The following is a 19,932-nucleotide window of genomic DNA, read 5'->3' as shown; positions in this document are numbered from 1 at the left end:
CCACAGGGTAAGCCAGAAAACCAGAGGCTGACCTTGTCTGTGCAGGAGCCCTGGAGGGGTGATGGCATCCCCAGGGACAGGGGAACAGCCAGTGCTGCTGGAGAGCAGGAGGGAAGCACAGCAGCACTGGGGCATGGAGCAAGGCAGCAGGGAACACACCTGAGCTCCGGAATCCCTCGGGAGTCTGTTTACATCACCCCTCATCCTCATGGGCAGGAACTGCCAGTTCCTGCACAGCAAAACCCAGGACAGCGGCACTTCAAACCCATCTGCGAACCTCTGATTTTATCACCATAGCAAATAATAAAGAAGTGCAAATGAGGATGATAATATTGCTTGTTTTACATGCAGAAGGTCAGAGAGCACGAATTAGTCACTCTCCTGTGTAGGCCACTGCTGGCTGCCTGACGGGGAAGCACAGCCTACAAAGGGCACTATTCCCTCTCTCGGAGTTAAGTAGAGGCACGTGGTGCTGTGATTCTGCCTCATCTCGTCCATGAGCCCACTAACAGCCAAGCAACGTGTAGGAGAAAATAATCAACTACTGTCTGGAGATAAGCAACATTTTATTTCTCCAGGGAACAAGTGGGGGAACCAGGATGCAACAGCTGTTTTCAGTCACACTTTTTCTGCCTTGGACTGCTCCCACTACACACACTGCCTTACTACGGCTTGAAAGGAGTTGCCTATATTTATAAATACAGAGAGATAAATAGCTGTGTCTGAGTGCATGTGTGCATCTGGTTGTAATGCAGAAGTAAGGAGAAAATATCCTTCCCACGCACATTAATGCAAATGCAAAGAGAAAATATCCTTCCTACAGACATTTATTTTAAACTGTGTGTGCTAGCATATTTTTATTTTAGAAAACTGATTACTTCATCAATGGATTGTGTCCTCACTGCACTTAGCAGTTTGGGGAAAAAAAATATGAATTCAAATGTAACTCACAGGACAAACAAGTATTTATTTGAATTTTTAAACAGCTTGGCAATTTTTCTTCCCCATTTCCTACAATAATATAAAGCATGTTAAATGGAAAAACGTGTTAAAAATGCAAATCCTCTGTAAGTGAAAGCATATAGAAAAAGAATAAAGCTATTGAGCAAATGGTAAAATAATTTTTCTCCCAGCACAATTGGAAAGCAATGCTGCCAAACAGTAAACACACCTGCAAAACCAGATTTAGGGAATAAGTTAAATCCTCTGACCTGTATATTTTTGCAAATTGATCTAGAATTAATCCAGTGAACATTTAAAGATAGTGCTTACAACAACAGTTTTTCATAACTGGAAGTTTTAGGAACATTTGCTATGATATCATGACATGTACCTGAAAGAGAGATAGGTTTAATAGCATTCAGTCATGGCATAATTACACAGACTGTATACAACAACCACTGAACGATGCAGCTAAGCCAATTTAGGACAATATGCTCATCCACTAAGCTATTACAGCTTAGAATGACGTTCTTATCCACTTTAAAGTTCAACTTACCATTAATTGTTTAACACTAATAGAGTTCTGAATAAATAAAGTCAACAAATTAGAATGCTATAGTTAATTGTAATTAATGTGGCTCTGTATAAAATCCTACTTCCATCAAGAATAAGATGGCAAAGAAGATAGCTTTGTGTTTTCCTAATGAAGTTTGAATTCTTCTACTGCAAAACAACTACTTACCACTACCATCTTCACCCAAATACAAAATGGTCAGATAGAAATTAACAATTAACAAAGAACATTTTGTAGAGAAAAAATATTCTTAAATCACAGCAAGGGCATCTGCATTGTAAGCCTTTCCACATATGTGTGTAGACACATACACAAATATATATATATTTATGTCTATCTATATATATAGTAAAGGCAATGCACCCACTCCAAACCCCTGATTTATAGGGTTTCCAACTGCAGTTTACTGTCTTCCTTTCCCCAGTCTGTGTTCTAGTTCTTTCTCTCAAGTTCCTGCATTCAACTCCAATCTGTGAGGGAAAAGCAAAACAAAACAACCCACAACAAAACAAAATCAAAGCCAAATAATACAAAGGATTTTCATCTTTATCTATCTGTCCAGATCTCTTGGTTATAGAATCACAACTGTAATCTCTAGTAAATGCAGACTCAATCAGACAGCGCAGTAATGCTGGGGAAGATCTCTCCAAGCTGGGAAATGTTATCGAATCTAAACAGACTGTTAAAGCTTCAGAATGTTCCCATCAAATGACCAGATGGGGATGCAATCATTCAAATCTCCTGCAACAGAAAGTGCAGCAAGACCATGAAATGTTCGCTTCTCCATCATCTGTCTCAAATACTGGGAAGGAAATATGAAAGAAAAGCTTCTTCTCGTGTGCCTCAACAATTCTGCATAAGAGACCATACCAAAAAATAGGTTCTTTGGTCAAATAATGAGCACTTGTCTGAGGCAGAGCTATTGCCATATATTTCGATATAACACCAGGTGTTTGACCATCGCTTGTGAAGCATTCTGAAGACTCCACATCAGACTACTCATTTCTATTCAGCAGGGCAGGAATCAAAGCTGACTTAAAAATCCATATAGCTATTGCAGCTTTTCTTTTTTAGTATTATAAAATACAGTCTCTTTGAGAATATATTTTCTGTGAACTGTGAAAGAATGAAAGAAATCCATAGTACGTGCAGTCTGAATCACACACAGAATTCCTATTTCTTGTACTTCTTGTTTCTGAACTGTATCACCTTTAACCAAGGTGATAAACCACACACCTTTTATTACCAAGCTCCCCCGAAATGATGTGCTTACTATGCAAATTTTAGATGATATAGATGATACTTTCAAGTGGCCAGGGTAAAGAAATTCCTCATTTTCTTCAGATCTATCAAAAGAGTTGGGTGCCGATGAGATGAGATTTTTAAGTTCATTCATGGCATTTGCTACACTTACCACATCCTTAGTGAGAGAGAAATCATGGCTAAGGGGGAACCTGCATTTTCAGCTGTGGGAAGGTACCAGGGTACAACTATCTGGGCTTCAATATTCCACTTCAAAGCACACGCAATAAATGAAAAGTCCACTAACAGAGAATGTGGCATTGAGAAAAATGGAATAAACCTTGCTTCACCATTCCATACAGCTTGGACAAGCCCAGAATTCAAAGTGCCAGTAGATTGAGATCAAGTATTAAAGTTCATACAGTGTGTAGGAAAGACCTGTGACAACACATTTGCTTTTAAAAGTTCACCCACAATACTTTATACATCTAATTTGGAGATGCCCAGGCATATCCCTGTGTATCCAATCATCACATGTACTTTATCTGCACAGGCTGCTGTCACAGGCTGTGTACTCACCCCCAGACAGACAGATATGTCTGAAGCAGAAAGGCCATCATGTTTTCTCTTGTTCTGTCAGCTTGTCACAGATTACAAAATGAAAACTCTGTTCTTATGAATCAGCATCCACTCTTAATTTCTCACACTGGGTACCATACCAATAAAACAATGAAGGATAGCATCCCTGCTTCAAGTGAGAGGAGAAAACAAGTCACCCCGACACCAAATCTAAGAATTCCTACCCTTCTGAATCAGCATAATCCATTCACCTAGTACCTGTGCTGTAGTGATTAAGTATATGAGGAGCAACTGAGGGAGCTGTGGGGGATCAGCCTGGAGAAAAGGAGGCTCAGGGGGGACCTTCACACTCTCTACAACCCCCAGGAGGGTGCAGCTGGGGGGTTTGGGGCCTGCTCCCAGGGAACCATCAACAGGACAAGGAGAAATGGCTTCAAGCTGTGCCAGAGGAAGTTCAGGTTGGACATTAGGAAGAATTTCTCACAGAAATGGTGGTCAGGCATCAGAATGGGCTGCCCAGGGAGGTGGTGGAGTCCCCATCCCTGGAGACGTGCAAGGAACAACCAAACGTGGCACTCAGTGCTGTGGTCTGGTTGACATGGTGGGGATCAGTCAAAGATTGGACTCAATGACCTTGGAGGTATCTTCCAACCTTACTGATTCTGTGATTCACACCATAGACCCAGCAAGGGCTACACCCCCAGCTGCAGGATGGCGGCCTTTTCTTTTATGAAGGGCATTATAAAGGCAACAGAGACTAAACTGAAGTGACTCCTGCTGTTGCACGTAACTGACCCAAGCAGTTCTGCCAACAGCCGGGCCTGGCTCACGCTGCACCAGAAAAAGGTAAATATTAGATAATAACACCATGTTATGCAGTTGGTTTTGACATGCTTTGGTCATCAGGCAGCAGTGTGAACTGCTCAACAGACAAAACACGTTCTCTAGTTTTCTGCATCACAGACAAGAAAAATCACAGAGATTAGGACCATAACCAATTCAGAGCCAGCAGGACCATTAACTCTGTGCCCTCTAACCTGCATTCCTGTCACTCTGCATGGCCGCAACAAGCAAACGCACCGAACAACAGCTACAAATTTGTAACCTTCAGTGCAGCAGCTGAGCAATATACAAATTTCCTGCTTTACATCTCACCTCGGACAGCTCCATAAGCACCACACCAAACCTATTAAGAACACAACAGCTATTCCTTCTCAGAAAAGGTACTGGGTAACTTTATTACATTTTTCCCACAGCATAATCAAGGATTTAACAGTCACTGTGCAGAAATAATCGCTACACTGAAGATGTATGAGAAATCTGCTCAGATGGGTTTTGCCCCAAAAACGTGTATTGTCAAAGTGTAACAGGAAAGCAAATTAAAGAGAGAAATGTTTTAGAAAATGAGCAACTAAATTAATAAAGCTTTAAGCGTTTTTTTCTAAATTCTCTAACGTAATAGAATTATTTAAGACTTGCAGATTGCAGGTATTCATTTGTGTAGTTTTGCTACAGCAAAATGAAACATATTACTAAATGAAACATAATGAAGTACACAGATATTTTTTCTGCAGTAGTTCTAACCTGATTTATTTTTAATTTGAAGAAACCTAATCTTAAAACAATATTTTGCACATATAGTACAATCAAGTAGTATACTGTACTTTGTACTATATTGTGATTTTGTTTTCTATCTGGAAGTAAGGCATAACCCCCTTTTCCAATTCATTGAACAAAAAATAATTTTTTTCAAATCAACCATAAAAGCAACTTAGTATCTGATGAAGACCTAGGGTCTTTTTAATACAGTAAATATCTGTATTCCTTTCCAGTTTTCAGATACAAATCTCAAACTAGGCAACAATATTTTATTATTAAAAAGCTCAATAGACATGATAGGAATTATCTAATTCAATAATAATCTTACAGCTAATACCTCCTCTTAACACAAATTTGTTTGAGACTCTCTCTTCTATCTTCACAGAACCAATAATCAGAAACTTTTTTTGAAGGAAATCATATGTATACATGCATATCCTTCCAAAAGCCAAACAAATTTATCTCAACACCAGAACAAAATAACAGCCTATGTGGTGGTGTGCTTCTCCAAAACACATCCTGAGAAGCAAGGGTTTTATGTAGGATTGCCGACCAAGCCTTCACTTGAAATATACTTTTTTAGTAATACCTTCACTCTAAACTACTGATTCACAGGAAAAGGTAGCTTCATCATGAGTTTTCTATTGGAAACTCACTTACTACAAAAATACCACCAGTTGATGATAAACAGATGAATGATTCACAAATGCAAATGAGGTAAAAATATTCTACAGTAACACATTTGATTTTAGCCACAATTTAGAAATGAGTTTACAAGATTGTTTACAAGACACGACACATTCCTTCCAATGTCCTTGAAAAAGTCCTTTACCTGAACATAAAAAGCCTGATCCATTAACACTACCACCACCCCCTGCAGAATACCAGCGCTGTAACAGCTCACAATATTGCAAACAAAAAAAACCCTACAAACTTACAAAGCCAAACTTGTGTCTCAAAGGCAGGTATTTGCACCAATGTGTTGCTGATTTAGTCATCTACAGTGAAGGCATTTAGTGGAGAACATCTGTCTTTCCACAGTGATACATTCCCTTGCATCATGCCCTAGGGCTGTCTGTGATGGCTGTTCAGCCAATGAGACTTCACAGCCCTGGCTGCACTTTCAGGTTCAAAAATGCCTCTTCCCTAACAAGTCTGAAAACCCAACTGGACTTCAACATCATGCATCAAGCTAAGCACCATGAATTCCCTTCTTCAAGAGCCTGACAGAGTAGGTGTGTTTTTCCCACAAAATCACTGATATACCTTCAATGATCACAGATCTGTCACCAGGGGTGGAAAATCCTTCCTAACAAAACCTGAAGAAATTATTACACATTTTGACAGATTTTTAAAACTAACAATTCAGTAGCCATTTGCTATCTGACCTTCATTAGAATTGTCTTCATTATCATGTTGCAAAAATCTATTACAATACTGACTGAGGCAATTAGTCACTAGAAAGCCACTGCCATGTACTCCAAATTCGAGAATCATCATTACCATTAATTTCAAAGGACAGCATTAAAAGAGACGATATCCAATATTTTACTTGCTAATTCTACTGTAATTTATATTTGAAAAGTATGTGGGAAGGTTATGCCAGCCTGGATAATCGGTCATTTTTTCTGAGCCATTTTGTTTTCTAGGGAAAGCCTCAGCAATATCTAGGGCATCTGGGGATACCTCAGTGGAATTCAGAGTTCAAGGAGCCATTCTGCAGTACTGATACAGTGGTACTCACAGAGGGCACCTATTTCCACTTTTAAAAAGATCAGTACTGATGCAATACAGGGAAACAAGGAGAGATTCCCTCACAAAGCTATTATAGCTTACATCTTTCATCTTGCTCTACTTCATGTGTGTTCCAGGGACTACCATGAAGACTTTGCTCCTCTTATCCTCTCCTCACAGTGTCCCTGTATGATGAAAATCATGATCTACTTTTCTGGGCTTTTATTTCTCACATCACATCCGTCACCAAATAAGGAAGGACACTGGCATTGTCTTTACATGGCATTTGGTGAAGTCTCAGCAGCTATTTGGATGCTGTTCTTAGGATATGTGATGCCAAATGAATTGTTTGGAATATACAGATAAGTATTACTGCAAAATTTCAACTGTGGAGTTAGAAGGCTGCTGCAGCACATATAGAACAGCTCAGTAAAACAGCTATCTTATGATCCTAGCTTCTTTCCATACGGTAAGGGCTTGCTTAGATAGGAAGCCTGAAAAGGAAAAAAACAGTTTAATGGAAACAACACAATATCCTACCTTGTCATTGCAAGGCTTTTTGTATCCAGGAAGAAAATTTTTACCCTTCTCTAACTACCCTGTCCTACTCAGCTGTCCTAACTGAAAATTTGAGTTCAGTCACTTGAGAAATACTTTTGATTTCTAAGAAACATACTTTGAGAAAAGTTGGAGGGTTTTTGGTAGCCATCTGTTTAAATCTACCTATTTCTATTATGAAGTGCTAGTCCAGTACATTGCAGAAAAACACAGCTGGGAGAGTTCCCACTGCAAAGTTGTCTAACCTGTCCCCTTAGTGCAGGACAATATCAATGGTAATGCTATCATCCCAGATGGATGGCTGGCTAGTCTGCACTGTAATATCAGTAATGGTGAGGATTTCACAGCCACTGCAGATATACTATGCTTTACTATTGTCATCATTTGAAAGGGGATTTGGGGTTTTGGGTTTATTTGTTTTCTCTAATTTCTAACCTCAGTCTCACTTGGTGAAAGCTTTACAGAAGTCCCATGGGAGAGCAGGGTTGTTCAAAGGGTACATGAAGTAAACACCTTTGCCAACTGTGGTAAAGAACAAATCTTTCTGGGCTGGAATTCCTGCAAGAAAGTGGGAAAAGAAGAAGGATGAGAAGGTCTGAAGAGAAGTCCTGTGGACTTTAAAAACTGTGATGAACAGAACGCAAAAGCTGTAAAATGGTAGCTGGGAACTGAGCAGCCAGGTTAAGCATTCCATTCCAGCTATGTTTCCATGTAGGTGTACTGTCTCTGCCATTGTAAGTCATGACACTCAAAAGAGAAGATAACAGTGTCCTGAAAACAAGCCTTAACCGTAACACACGGACACAGTAAAGAGGAGGGGGAAAGAAAGTCCATCTCATGGTGAAAGAAACTACTCTCCGCAATAAAACTGCAAATTCATCTTGCAAAGTCTTTGATAACTCACAGACATCAGACTCAGGGACAGCTATAAATAAACCACTTCAGAAAAGCAGGCAGCTCCAAAGTCTAACTTACTCAGTTTTCCCAAAAACATGCTTCCCATTGAGACACCATATTCCACTGTGAGACACTGTATTCCGTTATTCACGGGGATAATGGATTAAGTCGTAGGAGAAGACTGAAATAGTCCTTGTCAGGTGTGTCCCAGGAGTTTAGAGAAGCTCAGCTCTTGTATTCCAGAATTTCAGCTTTTAGTCAGCTTTTAGGACTGCAGACATGAGGAAGAAATGGAAGACAAAGTGACACTGGGATTTTAGTGCTGCCTACCACCCAGTTTTGATTTGGGGGAGGCTCAGATGCTTCTGGCACCTCTATGGCATGGTCCTGGTCAGCAGGGAGGTACATCCACCCTGCTCACCAAAGAATTTCAGCCTTGGAGAATTTTAAAGAGAAGGGCTAAACTGACTAAACATTATTTGACCAGACCTGAGCCTTGGTAATTGAAAGAAGAATATGGTTCCATAATGTGGTAAAAGCCATCAGTGAATGGGCTATCTTGCTGCCACATACTTCCAAAATAATACAGCTGGCTTCGTTTTTTTTCAAAACACTCTTGTCCATGTTCAGACTAATCACAGAGAGAGAAGATAGCCTCTATAATAAAGCTGTTTATCGGAAATTAAAAATTGGATTAATTTTTTTCCCCTCCTACGCTACTCAAACATCATCCAACTTCTATCATCTTCTAAAACACTTTCTAATTGAAACGTTTACAATTAAAAACTAACAAAAAAAATCACAATTGCAAAAGGTGCTTAATTAGCAAACCCAAAGATGCACATCTTCCCGCAAAACTGATACATTTCTGGCAGTAAATCCAGTTCGCAAATGGACCTACTACAGCAGGTCTGGAAGGAAAGCAGAGTTTTTGAGCTGAGTGTGGTGAACTGACCAGCAGAATTTTGCCTGCTCTTCAGAGGCAACAGATACAGACCCCTATCTGCAGGACTGCAACAGCTCTTTTTCTTAGTGGAAAATAAACTTATTTTTCAATGCATTAGCTTATCCTGCAGCACTGTTTCCTTATTCAAGGAAGGATTGTTTTCCATAATACAAAAAGCTATTACAGATTTACTATGTGAGCAAACTGGGACATTAAACAATTGCCAAGTAGAGAAGATGAATAAACAGCTCTATGGACTTACAAGTAATCAAAGTGGGAATAAACATCAATTCTTAACATTGAGCATTTAGCTATAATCTACTGGTCGTGGACACAAATAAGAGTTCATACACAACAGAAGAAATGTCAGCAAGTATACAACTTCTGGCAATAAGATAATTAGTCAACTACAAACTTTAAACTATACTTGTAAAACCTTCCCCAGTAATGTCATGGCTGAGGGGAGCAGGGTAGGGAAGAGGGAGAAAGGAAGGTGGAAGGGAGAAAAAGTACCACCATCCAACAAAGAGATTCCTTTTAGGGTCATAGCATAAATGACCACCACCTGACAGAGAAAATAAATAACCCAATCACATAACACAGAAAGCATTATGTTAAAATACACAAGAATGTTCTTACGATGACTTCTGACACAGACAGACCTGTTCATAATAAATTTGGGGAATTACAGTCCAAAATATTCATGAATTGACTGAACGAAGTCAAATAACCCTTGGTTATGGAGCTTGCACCCTGGAGCTTTACATCCAGCTGTGTCAGACTTAAATGTAGAGTACGTAAGTGATACGAGAAGGAGGACAGCAAGACATTTTTAAAGCATATTTTTGCTAGTTTACTATCTAGACCCAGTAAACAGCACACCAGCCACTGCTTCCATCTGCCATGCCTGCCAAGATCCTTTTTTGCAAATGAGGCAAGACACAGATGGAGTAGGACATAGCTGCTCTTGAACTACCATGAGAGCCCCGGGTTTCACTTCTGCTCGCACTGCTGAAATGGAAAGCAATCTCAAACCAAGTATTGAGCACCTTTTTCTTTAACCTCAGCAATTCTTTACGCAATGTGTGGTGCCAAGACTCATTTATTTTTTTTTCATTAAAGAAAAACACCTAGAAACAAGAAGTGAGCCTCCTTACCCAGCTAAAACTGTAGCATGTATAAGCAAGGTTTGATCCCAAGCCACTACAATCGCTGCTAGGCATAAATTAAGTTAAACTACCACAAGTTCAAGCTCATATATATGTTTGTTTCTGCTTAGTTTGAAAATAATACCTACTAGCTATAAATGATAGGTTCTGCTATGCCAATAGTAGGGTCTACTCAGTACAAAACAGCATTTCATTAGCAAAATTGAAGTGACATCTGACCATCTTTTAAGTGTCCTTCTTTCAAATGTATCAATTAAACTAAACTGCAAATGGACAACAATAGGGAAAATGTGTTCTAGTAGAGGCTGCCCTAAGCAGGTGATTCTTTCTCATGCACAGTCATTTGAACAACAGCAGGGCAATAATGACTATTTTCAGGATCAGACCCTAATAGTCAAACGTACCTAATTCAGGCTTAACTGTCATTTTATCAAAGTGGTTTTATATTGCAAATTTAAAGACCTTTCTATAATACATGAGATTAAATACTTGTTTTCATAAAAGCTGCTTGAATATTTTTTGAATACCCACCAGGTTTCATCCTGACAAGGACTAACCCAGTCTAACTATACATCAGACTTCTAACACTTTGTTCCAGGGGCAGGAAATTTTCAATAATCAGAGACTCTTTTGTATCCAGGGCTAGATGGAAAACCTTTGGCAAATGGAGGCAGAACAAAGTAGCAATCATAGCAGCTTTACGAAGGATCTAAACCCCACACTTCATAGTGCTTCTCTTCTGCAAGAGCAGAGGAATGAGAAAGATTGTCTCCTTTGCAAGGGATCACCAGGGAAGTAGGGAATGGCTATCGACGTGGGGAGTATCAACAGACTCCAAATTATGACTTTTCCCAAGAAGACTGCTGAGACAAAGAGAATGACACAGACCTCTCTATCCCAGTATCCTTGCATGGGAAAAGGTCATATGGAAGCTGGCCTTAAAGTAACTGGGGTACAACTGTAAATTCTAATCTTGTAACACAAGATCTACAGAACTGACAGTGTATAAACTCCAATGTTCACAGTCAACGAAGGTTATGGGCAGAGTGACAGGCATGAGAGGTAATGCGTAAGATGCTGTGTAAAAGAGAAATCTATAAGGGCTTATATTTTGGATTGAGAAACACAGAGGGAAGTGATTACTGCTCCTTTAAAGGAAAAAGAAAGGCAATTTAAGCCTGGAGGTAGCTGATACAGAATGCCAGCTGAACTAGAGGAACTAACGGAGGCCCCTGGGATTACTGGAGAGATGGAAGAAGAGTTGCAGTAAGGTAATTAGAGCTTCAATAGAAGAATAAATATTCCACAGGCAATCCACAGGTTCTACTCACCTCTCACCACTTCTCTCCAGCAGTGACATCTGCTTGTGAAAGCCAAGGGAAAGGTCTCTCTCATTCAACTCATTAGTTACTAATCCTCACTGGAAACACAACAAGGGACACACTACCAGGAGGAGCTGCCAGCTCTTCCCTCCACTGCTCTGAGGCAAGCGCAGGGCGTGGGTTCTCGTAGGCACTCACCCAGTAACAGTGATGCACTGGTGGAGCCCCAGGCCCTGAGTACACTTTGAGAGAGAAAGACACACCCCAGGGCAGCTGAGGCATTATTCAGGTTACTTTTTTCCCTGCATTTTTCTCCTTCTCCCCTTCTTCATGCCCCAGAGGGAAAGAGACTTCTGTTTGTAGGCAGGCTGCTGAAGCAAGGGTAGCACCTTGCTAGGGAATGATCTGAAAGGAGCAGGAGGAAGAGAGCAATGACAGCAATCCATTGAGGATTCACTATCTCAGCTTTTTTCCTGTGCGAGGCATTTTGGTTATCTACATTGTGATCTCAAAAAGACTATGTCTCTCCTTTGCCCTGCAATGATAAAACAAAGGACCATGAAGATATTTCCACCTCTGAGAGGGCTTGCTTTGTAAGGAATACTGAAATAATTGTGACTTTGATAGCCTAGAAAAACGCTGCACCGAATTGTGCTGCATGTTCAGCCACTTCAGCACTGGTCCTGACCAGTGCCATGATTCTGAAGTATGTTATGTGCAGCTCCACTCTCATGTCATCTCTCAGCCTCAGGTATGTTGCACAGAGGAAAGAAGGTGACAATATTCTGGATTTCAGTCAGCATTCCTTAGCAGGTAAAAAAGCTGAAAGAAAAGAGAGCTGAATAAGCTTATTTTTTATTCCACAGCTGAGGCCATTGGTGTCAGCTAAGATTTGCACTGGAATACCACATACTTCAGAACTGGTTAATAAAGCTGCGACCTCTAAATTTAGCACTGCACTAAGAGACTTCTTCTCAGGCTGCTCTGTGCCCACAACAAGCAGCTGGAGAGACAGGGAAACAGAGAAGACTTAGGTTAGTCGCTATGCAAGGAGATGACTAAAGCCAGCTGACTTCTCTGCAAAACAAAAAAGGTTTAGTTCCTTTTGTGACCAAGGCTATACATAAATCTTTATTACTATCCTTGCTTTTTAGATTATTAATAATCTACCTGACAGTCTGCTTCTCATAAACCGTTCCTGAAAAGACTCAACTACCAAACATATGCATTTATTTCAAGTGACTTAACAGAAATACCTTTATACAGGTTTTTTTTCCCTCAAGGATTTTCCACAGCCAGAGATCCAAGACCAAGTCCAGAGGGCCATTAAGAATTGAACTTAGAGTACAGCTAATAAGAATTTTTCATCATCTTATAGGCATCCACTCATCTCTAAACAGTCAAGTTTCTTTAAAAACCTGTTCTGTATTGCGTCACTCTCAATAGCAATTTACAGTTTCCCTTAACTGCTCTTTAGCTGATATTTAGGCCACATGTTCCCAAAACAGAAGAAACTGATCAGAGCCATTCACCATGGGAATTTTCAGTATCTTCATTGTTACCTAGACCTCCATGTGTCACACGTATGTTTGCATAAACTCAATCATGTTTTAGGTAACTATAAACATGTTATAAAAACACCATAAACAAATCAAACTGCTACAAGATTATTGAAATTGCTAATCCACTTCCATGGTACTTTTGTATTTACTTACAGCTGTTGTTAAATGTATCAAGTTTCAACTCATTAAAATATTCTTCTATAAAAGAAGATTTACCTAAAACGTTACCCTGATTGGAAGGGGTCTGACAAAATAATCTTTTTTGTGAGACCCAGAAATAACCCTTTTGATTTCAATGCTCAGTCAGCTTTGTTAAAGTAGGAGCGAAAACTATTTCCGTATCCTTTCAAGGCTTATGTTCTTGTGGATGCTCACATTTGTACATTCTCATGCAAAACCAACACACCAACCAGAGCTCACTCTCCCAAAAACCATAGACAACGTTAAAGCATTTTCTTTGTGTCGAAACTATGTGGAGAAAAGTTAGAAGAAATGCCCACCCTAGAAAACATCCCATAAAAGAAAGGTCTATGTTCCAGACTATGCTCTTGCCACCTCCTGATGGACCACGACTTTCTGAATGTCCCTGAGCACAGAACCAAAACCAAATGCAGCAAGAGCCTGCACCTGCACATCCAACCCTCTAGCATCTATAATTAGGAACTAGGATGAAAAGTATCTTTAAAGTATCTTCTTTTCTTTTTTTTTTTAATGCCTAATTCTCTAGTAATGGTCAATTAGGTATCCACACAGTGACAGCAGAACTGCAAAGCACTTGCTTTATTTGGTTCAGAAAACTCATTTAATGTTACAAGTATGAAGTGTACAACACTTCTCCCTTGGGAATGTATTTTTATATACTAGGAGGAATTTAATATTTACTTTATTTCAATTGACTTACTTTTCCTCCAGAATCTGAATCAGAGTATTTCCTGAAACACTGGCAAGTGTAGCAAGTAAATGGAACCTTATTTTCAAGATCAAAAAGCTTCTCTCTAGTGTCATTGTTATATTTCAACATCTGGTCTTCTGCCTTTCTAAATATTAAACTTTTTTTGTTGTCATTGTTGGAAAAGGTGCTTACCATTGGTTTAGCATGTGGTACAATATTGGAGCACACTACTATGATAACTTATTTCTTCTTTTTTTAGAGAGATTAGAAAAGTCACTAGGCCATTGCACACACAAAAAGCTTGGGAAAAATCTAGTATTTATATTTAGTAGGACTTTCTGTATTTTGCATTTTTACATCTAAGCCCTCCACTCCTACACAATGGCTTCATAAAATAATTTTTATAGTTTCCACTTACATACAGTCATCCATACCTCTTAAACTTAATACAAGATAGTTTTCTACAACACAGCTGACAACACTGTACAGAGCAACTCAAAACCACAGCAGAACCAACATTCCTAACTCAATTATTTAGGAAAAGTGACTTTCCTAAAAATTATCCCAAAAAATAATAATAAGTAAAAAAAAGAAAAACTCCTGTTCAGAATTAAGGGAACACACCTAAAAGTTCCCAGGAGGCATTGAGACTCTTACATAGCTAAGCACAGAAGTACTTACATGGAGATAGGCTTTGCTTTTGTACATGTGCACACTGGTGTAAAAAGCTTCTCTGGGTCTTTCAGACTGTGGTTCAAAAAATTTACACTGGCTGCTATCCCTGTGCCCTTACACGGCCCAGGAAAAGCAGGAGAAGACAGTTTTGTTTCTGTCACTTTCAGTGCTCCCCCCAAACAGCACCTGAAATAAAACTGCTCCCCCCAGGCAGCACCTGAGGTATAAACCATGTGCTTATGGTGCCTCTTCCAATGCAGAGGTCCAGGCCTGGGCTTCCACTGCTGCCTCTCCACGTACTTCACGTGCCATCTCCCACAAAGCCTTTATCCAGAAGCTATTTCTATCCTCCTCAAGTGTTTCACTGATATGTTCATTAAGGATTTTAGATAGGCTCACACCCACCCCTCTGAATAAGCTCTGGTGCTTTCCTTGCCTTGTGAGCTGAGAAACAGCAGATAAATCTGGGGGACTGAAACCAATACAAAGCTTTAAAGGCAGCTACTAAAGGTAAAGGCAGGGTGCCCCAAACTACTAGGAAAATCCTTCAAGAGCATCTATTTATACATTTTATACTATTTTAACACATATTTGTAGTTCTGAAGGGTTACAATTAATATTTTGGCTAAATGTGTTTTGGCTAAGAAGTCTCGTCAAAACAAAAATAGAATGAAGACCCTATTATCCAAAACCAAAAAGGGTGATACTCTATTCTTAATTTTGCCATATTGACTTGCATGATCATTAAAAAAACGCAAAACAACTCAAAGCAAACAAATGCAAAACAAAAATATCCCCAAAGCCACACCACCCTGCCTCAGTGAAACTTTATTTCCATTCATCAGAGAATAAAATGTATGTTCTATAAAATCTGTTCCTGAGGGAAAGAAAAAGGCATGGCTTAAGATCAGTTGTTTCCCTAACTATTGCCCAGAATGAATCTGAATACAGCCCTTGGTGTAAGGCAGTGTGTGCAGCAGATATCCATTCACAACCTGCTCAGCTAAACCTAAGTTTGTAACCCAATGTTGTGCAGCTTGTCACTGAAAATCTTATAATTACACCCCTATTTGGATGACTACTGGGTTATTAATGTTCAGCAATAAAGATGAAAGTAGACAATTTATTACTATTTGGCACTGAACGTCAATCAATTGAACTAAAAAGAACCTATTTAAAAAATAATAAAAAATGAATAATATCTAAGCCTAGCACGCTTCCTACTTATCCAAAAAGTCTATCTGATTATATTGAGTTAGTCGGCACGGTGGATTTAAAACAATGTATTTGAACTTCACCAGCATTATGAGATCCCAATGCAGACCAATAATTGTGAGACAAAATTGAGCTAACAGAGAATGCCCCAAAGTCTCTTTTCAATCCGTGTGTGGATTAGGGGAGGCTGTATTGCAGGGAACACGTTCCACGCTGCTGCAACTGCTCAGCTCAGCCACTCTCAGTGAGGAGCAGAAGGAAGCAGGGGCTCTTCGAGGCTGCAGACACAACCAGGATACAAAGTTGGTCCAGTCTGTGGCTGGAACAGTCTGACACAGCCAGAGTCATTTCGTACATCACTAAAAGCACTCTGTGCAGGAGCTGCTTTGTGCAGTAAGAAATTAGAAAGATGAGTCACCATCAGTTGGCATGAAGGCTCTGGGTTGTGACGCCTCTGGTCAGAAAGTGTGGACCAGCTCTACATGTACTGAATATCAGCAAAACCTTCTTGTCTGTTGTAGCACAGTAGTATTATATAAAACTGTTCTTCCTGATAAGGATCTTGTGAAATTGTAAGTAAAGTATAGTTAAAAAAAAAAAAAGCCTGGGAAAAAAACTTGCCATTTCCATTAAATATTAACCTTCTGAAAGAGCAAGTCAGGACTAAAACATCTCTTATCTTAATTAGTTTAGTAGAAACGAATTTAATTTATATTGTAAGGTTATATTTTCTATTACAGATCCAGGGCAGGGAAGGGCAAACTTTTTAGAACTATCCATTTATATAAAATAATATTATTGTTTAAAGGATCAGTTCAATAATTTTTTGGTCTTATCTTTAAGCATGGACTTCAGTGGTGCTTCTGTGTGCATCTTTTGCCAAAAACATTAAGGATTGAGGGATTAAATTCACAGTAAACTGCAAACAAACACAAAACAGCTTTTCAAACATTGGTATATTGACTCGAGTAGTCTAATAGTGGCTTGAGCTTTGTCTCCATCTAATTTGACCTTCAGTTTAGTTTGACCTCTCAGACAAGAAAGTCTAGACATTGTCCTTGATTGAACTGAACATTTTCCCTTTTCTAGGTTGTTCTAAATAATTTTAAGCACACAATCAGTAATACAGCTAATACCATGACTAACAGTAAAACTGTTCACAGGAAATTTTCTTTGACTGCAGAACCAAAACCGTCAGTATTTGACAGGAAAATGCCAAAACCAAGTCCATATATCAAACGCTGAGAGAGAGAGATATATATATATATATTTCAGAAATAAAACTGTTCTTTAAAAAGGCAAAGAAAAATAACTATTAGCCCCCTCAAGTCAAGAACCACTGCTAATCTCTGCGACCTAACAAGAGAAAGCGCCTCCTCAATTCTTTCATGCACCTTTGACTTTCAGTGTGAAATATTAAAACTGAAAATACAGTTCAATTTAATTACAGGAAAACATCACTAATGATGTTCACGTGTTAATTCTCCCCATGCTACACAAGCAGTTGAAATCTAATGACACAGAAAAACCATTATTTTAATTATCCCTATAAAAAATAAGCACATAGAGGACTAAAATGTTACTGCTTCCTATAAGCGCTGTCTTAGTGGGAAAGGGTTTTTTAAAAAGCAGAATGAAAATTCAAACATTATCTGGACCAAAACTTTTTTTTTTAAAAAAAAATAACATGCTGTAAATGTGTTAACAATTGGATTAAAAATTACTTCTTTGAGTTCTCAGACGTTGCCAGGACACTAAGAAATCACAGCTAGAAAAGTTTCCTCTCAAAATGAATTAAAGCTCAGACCTCATAGTTGGCTTTTTGAATACCACACAATCTATATGGGTGTAATGTAAGACTAGTTTTCATTTATTACTCAGCAACTAGAAACCTCAGCATATGGGCCAAGCCAAATTAATCATCAGCCTGGCCACTGATTTGCCAATACACAGGAAAATGATGCTCAAACACATTGTTTGTGTATATTTTAAATCTTGACAAAGCAAGAAATGTTCCTTATCTTTAGGTTGTCATCCCCTTGTAAAAATTGATTTTCCCTAGCACTTATATAAGCCCCTTAGAAAAGTACCAGTCATTATTCTGTACAGTGGTTGTGTACCCATTGAATGACAAATAGAAGTGTCTTGAAGAAAGAGCCATCTTTCTCAATTCCTCTGAAGTTCGAAGAAAAACTTCTGAGTCTGTACAACCAATGTAAACTATTACACTTAGATAAAGTAACCACACTAACAGGTGATGCTACTTTTTCATGAACTCTGCCCTTAACAGAGACTGTGGTTTAACTACAACAGATTTTAAATAGCATTTCATAAAGTACCCTGTGAGGATGTTAGATGGCTACACAGACTTATTGACAGCTTGCATTCTGTATTGTTTCAGGAAAGCTTTATATTCTTAAATTGCTAGAATGCTACTACTTCTAGACTTTACTTCTCTAGGACATATGCATTTTGAATGTCTTTGATCTTACATAATCTTCTAACTACACAACTAAATCTTATAAAGGAAGTCTCCTTTAAGTCTGTGTTCCTGCATTTCAATTTGTTATAATACCTGTTTCCTCCACATAATAGAAGATTCGGTAAATTTAAACAAGTACAAGCCAAACATTATATATAAATATTTAAATATTTATGCACACACATATGCACACACACAGAGAGTACTTGCCATTACGTTCTGAGCCTTTTAGAAGAACAGAACACTTAAGCATGAAATTTAAAAAAGGCATAAAAAGCACATATTAAGACATCAGTACTATTAAATCCCTTAAAATTGCTACAAATAAATGTTTACACAAGCATTTACAAGCATCCTAACAAGAAGTGTTGAAAAAGGAGTCTGGTTCAAAGACAGAGAGTTTAGAGCTCAATTCGCACCCATGAAGCACCTTATTAAAATTTCAGTCTGGGTGTATGCAGGAGACAAACCAGCATCTTGTCAAAGTGCCACTCCACGGCAGGTCTAGCAGGGACGCGCTCCGGTGTTAGCACACGCTGGTACATTGTCTCGGCGCTGGATGTGATACACGCCAGCAATCTCTGCCTCCACAGCCAGGAATTTATTATTAACAGCAATTCTGAAACAGCTCAATCGCAGGGCTATGTGAAACACCAAAGCGCTTCTATGTTTATTACCTTTGCAAACAACAAAATATCACCGTCCCTCAGTGCTTCCCGCAAATCTGCAGCAATGATGCAAAGCAGCATTTTTTTTTTAAATTCCCTTTCGGAATACAAATGCCTGCCTTCTCCTATTGCTGCCTTTTCCTAACCGAGACGCACTGTGAACAATAGTTTCTGAAGCAGCGATACCTTCCCACACTGTTGGCAAACACTGAAGAAATAAATAATAACATTGTGCTACAATCCCGGAAGGAAAAGGGAAAAGAAAGTAAATAAATAAATTAACAATCAGCAGCTTAAAAAACAAAGACAACATTAAAACATCGTGAAAATATAAGAAATACCAGCGGTCAAGGATGAGGATTAATGGGCAGAAAAGCAGCAGCGGCACTTATTGCAGAGGCACAGAGAATCCTCCTTCCCTGGAACTCATGCAACTAATGACCTCTCCAAGTGCTGAATTCCCCGGCTCGGCACAAGCCCGCGCACTGCCGGCTGTGGCACACACACATCCCAACTTGTCAACTCCACTAACGCAATTACAGCGGGGGAGGCAGGAGCCACAGAGCCCCGGGAGCTGCGGCTCCGCCGAGCGCGGAGTGCAGCGGAGAGGGGAGGAGAGCCCTGAGCATGTCGGCAAGTAAGAAGTGAAGAGCATTTACCAGCAGCAGCGGCGGCAGCAGCAGGTTGAGCAGCCCGAGCGCCTCTCACCGTCTCTGGGCGATAACTTCGCACCGGTGCGGATTCCTTCAGTGCGGAGGGGACACCCCTTCCTTCCCTGCCCTTCCCCGCCTTCGCTCTGCTCTCGCTGCGCGACCCGTCCCTCCCGCCAGGAGCGGAGCGCCGGGAAGCGCCAGGAAGAAGCGCCGGGACGCGCCG

At 39.6% G+C, this 19,932-nt stretch overlaps 1 protein-coding gene across 1 annotated transcript in view; it reads right to left on the bottom strand.

Annotated features, from left to right (window-relative positions):
* TENM2 (teneurin transmembrane protein 2) overlaps positions 1-19,922 on the bottom strand; it is a 618,654-nt gene extending 598,732 nt beyond the window's left edge. The window contains 1 exon segment of the mRNA XM_017726535.1: positions 19,716-19,922. The gene's annotated coding sequence lies outside the window, so the exon portion shown is untranslated.
* Between the last annotated feature and the right edge of the window lie 10 nt (positions 19,923-19,932).

The sequence above is a fragment of the Corvus brachyrhynchos genome, unplaced genomic scaffold, assembly GCF_000691975.1.
Source record: "Corvus brachyrhynchos isolate BGI_N302 unplaced genomic scaffold, ASM69197v1 scaffold262, whole genome shotgun sequence".
Classification (NCBI taxonomy): domain Eukaryota; kingdom Metazoa; phylum Chordata; class Aves; order Passeriformes; family Corvidae; genus Corvus; species Corvus brachyrhynchos.
Note: the sequence above shows the minus strand (reverse complement) of the source record. Positions and strands in the feature narration are given on the sequence as shown.